The sequence below is a fragment of the Triticum dicoccoides genome, chromosome 2A, assembly GCF_002162155.2.
Source record: "Triticum dicoccoides isolate Atlit2015 ecotype Zavitan chromosome 2A, WEW_v2.0, whole genome shotgun sequence".
NCBI classification, from domain to species: domain Eukaryota; kingdom Viridiplantae; phylum Streptophyta; class Magnoliopsida; order Poales; family Poaceae; genus Triticum; species Triticum dicoccoides.
In genome coordinates, this window is record NC_041382.1 from 223,204,302 (window position 1) to 223,208,969 (window position 4,668).

The window sequence follows — 4,668 nt, forward strand, 5'->3', positions numbered from 1 at the left end:
GCCGCCGATGCCCCCCGGACCCTTGACGAGCATATTCTGAGCATTGGGGCTCGTCTGCTGCCGGCCCACCGGATGCTGCGCCGGCTTCAACGTGTCGGCGCCCAAGCGATCGCCGCCCTGTGGCCAGACGTGCAGGCTCTGCGCACCCCCAGTCGGACTGCCGACTGGCTGGAGGTCGCGGCTGGCCGTCTTGAGGCCTAGAAGGGTTCCTCGGCCCGGGCCGGAGCGCGCCGAGCCTTGGAATTCATCAAGGCATGGTATCCGGGGCTGGACCTAGACCGGCTGGCCACACTCCGGTCAGAGGCCCAGCCGGAGTTGGCAGCCGCGGAAGACGCCCTTGTCAAGCGTGCAGAGGCGATCGCCGAGTACATCTACACCAGCATCTTTGTCCCCGAGCGGGCTGAAGACGGCAGGGAGGTACCGCCGGAGTGGTTTGGGCTAAACCCAGACTACGGCGAGGACTCGGCAGAGGTGATCGGCTCCAGCGTCGAGAAGGAAGACGAGGCGGGGGACGGAAGCGAGACAGAGGCACCGGAAGACGGAGCGGACGGCCAGCCTCAGCTCGACCGCGCCTCCAGCAACGAGCCGTGCTCGCCCGAGCCGACTGCCGTCGGAGGTGATCAAGCCGAGACCGCCCAGCCGGCCGCCCCAACATCCAACACCGTCGTCTCCTCCGATCCTTCGAACCCGTCTGCCGCCTCCTAGGCTGCCACCTTATCTTTGTTTTATCTGTTTTAATAGTCTTTGAAGAACTTGTTAATTCGCACAATTCCACCCGCGGGGTGTATTTTGAAATTCTGCTCGAAGATTCGGCCAAGGGCCTTTGTTATGTAAATATTTATCCGACTTCTATCTTTTCTTGCTCATTGCTCTTTTGGCTTTTTCCTTTAGCGCCTTCCCTCAGTTGCCGTCTTTGTCAGTCGGACAGCCGTTCTGCGGACTGCTGCTGGATCAAATTCTTGGTCACTTTGGGAAGAAAAGTACTTAGCCATTTTTAGAGTTGTTTAACAAGTCGGATAGAAGGCGGCAAGCCGACTGTTTCAAGAGTCGGTTTGCGAAAAAAGGCTGGAAGCCGGCCTTAAGCTATGTTTATGCTTTGAGTCCTTAGCCATTTTTCATGTGGACGCCCATTCTTCCTTACTCCTGCCCACCAGACAGTTGCTCTGTGAGCTGTGGCTTCTGGCAGGAGAAGGCTTAGACGCCACACACTACTTGTTCGGCTACAGGAAGCATTTCATAGTGCAGGGCGGCAAGTCCCCGGGCTGACTAGTCGAACCCGGTGTCAAGCGGCATAACAAAGAGTAATATACTCAAAGGCATAATTCTTATCATATAGATAAAAGAGGGCAGTCCCTGAGCTCTTCTCGGGGGGCCCGAAGTCTTGGTACTTTTAATACAAAAGGTAGCGTGATACATACTGCGTTTAACTATAAAATTTTCGGAGGAGATTTGCATTCCATGGCCACTCTGTCTCTTTGCCGGAGTCGTCCCTCTTGCGTGCTCGGGGCTTCTGAGCGTCGATCAGGTAGTAGGAGTCATTGCCCAGCACTTTGCTGATGATGAAGGGGCCTTCCCAAGGCGCTGACAGCTTGTGTTGGCCGGCTGTTCTCTGGATTAGTCGGAGCACAAGGTCGCCCTCTTGGAAAGATCTCGGCCTGACCTTCCTGTTGTAGTATCTACGCAAGCTCTGCTGGTAGATGCTGGACCGGCTGAGTGCCAACAGCCGGCCCTCTTCCAGCAGATCGACGTTGTCTTGACGTGCTTCTTCTGCTTCTTCTTCGGTGTACATGGTGACTCGCGGGGAATCGAACTCTATGTCCGTTGGGATGACGGCTTCAGCACCGTAGACGAGGAAGAAAGGCGTGAAGCCGGTTGACTTGCTTGGAGTCGTGCGCAGACTCCAGAGGACGGCTGGCAATTCATCGAGCCAGCAGCCAGCCGAGCGCTCCAGAGGCTCGACCAGCCGGGGCTTGATGCCAGACAGGATGAGGCCGTTTGCTCGCTCCACTTGGCCGTTTGACTGTGGATGGGCGACAGACGCTAGGTCCAGTCGGATGCCCTGTGTCGCGCAGAAACGGGCCAAGGCGCCTTTGGCAAAATTCGTGCCGTTGTCGGTGATGATGCTATGTGGTACATTGTCGGTGACAAAACCGGCGGATCTCGGGTAGGGGGTCCCGAACTATGCGTCTAGGCCGGATGGTAAAAGGAGGCAAGGGACACGAAGTTTTACCCAGGTTCGGGCCCTCTAGATGGAGGTAAAACCCTACGTCCTGCTTGATTAATATTGATGATATGGGTAGTACAAGAGTAGATCTACCATGAGATCAGAGAGGCTAAACCCTAGAAGCTAGCCTATGGTATGATTGTTGATGTGTATGTTGTCCTACGGACTAAAACCCTCCGGTTTATATAGACACCGGAGAGGGTTAGGGTTACATAGAGTCGGTTACACTGGTAGGAGATCTGAACATCCGTATCGCCAAGCTTGCCTTCCACGCGAAGGAAAGTCCCTTCCGGACACGGGACGGAGTCTTCAATCTTGTATCTTCATAGTCCAGGAGTCCAACTGAAGGTATAGTTCGGCTATCCGAACACCCCCTAATCTAGGACTCCCTCAGTAGCCCCTGAACCAGGCTTCAATGACGACGAGTCCGGCGCGCAAATTGTCTTCGGCATTGCAAGGCGGGTTCCTCCTCCAAGTACTTCATAGAAGATTTTAAACACAAAGATAGTGTCTGGTTCTGCAAAATAAGTTTTCCACATATTGCCATAGAGAGAATAATATTTACACAAATCTAATTTGCTGACGTATTCCGTGGTGCGACACACCACGACCAAGCCTTTATCCGAGTCGTTTAATTATCCCACCTCAGCGCGCTATGTGAGGCGGCTTCCTTGGCACGTCTTGTCAAAGCAGAGATCGTGCCCCCTTATTCCGGGATTCTCATCAATACGGGCGTGGGTAACCCAACCGCGCCTTTGATTATGGCGCTTGGAGATAAGCAAGTTTTACCAGGCTAGTGGGGACATGTAGTCGCGTCCACCCATATAAGGGGATAAGGATCCACCTTTTCACCCACGCCTTCTTCCTCCTTTGCCTATCCATTCTTGCGCACTCGAGCCCCAGCGCCCAAGTCCGCACTACCACCTCAACCTTCTCCAGTCATGTCCGGAGCGGGAGGCAAGTGGATGGTCTCCTCCGTCACGGAGGGACACATCAAAAGGATGAGGAAGGCCGGATATCTGGCTAGCCACATCGCGCACCAGCTTCCCGAAAAGGGGCAGCTCATCCCCACTCCTAGGCCCCATGAGAGGGTGGTATTCCTCCCCCATTTCCTCCGCGGACTGGGCTTCCCTCTGCATCCATTTGTCCGGGGGCTCATGTTCTACTACGGCCTGGATTTCCACGATCTGGCCCCGAACTTCGTCCTCAACATCTCGGCGTTCATCGTCGTGTGCGAGGCGTTCCTCCGCATCCGCCCCCATTTCGGCCTATGGCTTAAGACTTTCAACGTCAAGCCAAAGGTGGTGCGCGGCAGCTAGGCGGAGTGCGGCGGTGCCATGGTTGGCAAGATGGCCAACGTCCTGTGGCTCGAGGGCTCCTTTGTGGAGACCCTGAAGGGGTGGCAATCATGGTGGTTTTACGTCACCGAGCCGCGCGACGCTGAATGGGTCGCACCCCCTGAGTTTCGATCCAGCCCCCCTATGCGGCTCACCTCCTGGAAGGAGACAGGCCTGTCTTGGGGTAAAAAAGGAGAGCTGACCGGACTCCAAACATGCATCCAAACCCTGGTGGACAAGAAGCTCAAGCTTGTCAACGTAGTCCAGGTTATGCTCATCCGCCTGATCCTCCCGTGTCAACGACGGGCCTTCAATCTGTGGGAGTTCGACCCGGCGCAGCATCAAACTCTAAACAGGATCTTCGACACCACATACGAAAATGCCTAGAGGATGCTTTTCAAGGGCACTGAGGCTCCCGCATCCGCTGCCGAGGATCGCGGATTCAGTACTCAGCATCACGCTCATGCGGTAAGCTATTTTTGTCCTTTTACAGGGTATCAGTTTTTCATAGTTTGACTCTATGCGGGATCTAAGCTCCCTTATCGTTGACAGGATTGGCAGGTGACGTCCGGACAGATCAACTGTCCGACTCCTTTGCCCGAAGGCCCAGTGGACGCTCGCTTGGCGAAGCTGCTGGTCCCGGCGCCCTATGTGGTGCCGGAGAAGAAGGCCACAAAAAGGGCCACGGGGACTCAAAAGAGTGCCCGGCGCCAGGAGGTGTCGGATTCATCATCCGACGGTCCCGAAGCGCCTTCCTCTCATGAAGACGAGGAGGAAGAAGAAGAAACCTCTCCCCCTCCAGCGGGAGGAGAGAAGAAAAGGAAGGCCGCCCTCTCTGAGGAGGCCAGAGGGTCCAAGAAGGGGAAAACCCTTTCTCCGGACTACTCCACCGACGCCGACGTCGGCGGAGAGGAGTGGAAGCCCAGGGCGAAGCCCCTGGCAAAATCGTAAGTATCCGAATACCGGAGTAATTCATAGTATTCGTTTATCGCACAGCTTTCCCTTATGTCGAATATGCTTATGCAGCCCACCCAAAGACCGGCTCGACGCGTCGTCGAGCGGCTCACTGGACTCGTCGGATGTGAACTCGCTTCCGACGGCTTCCTC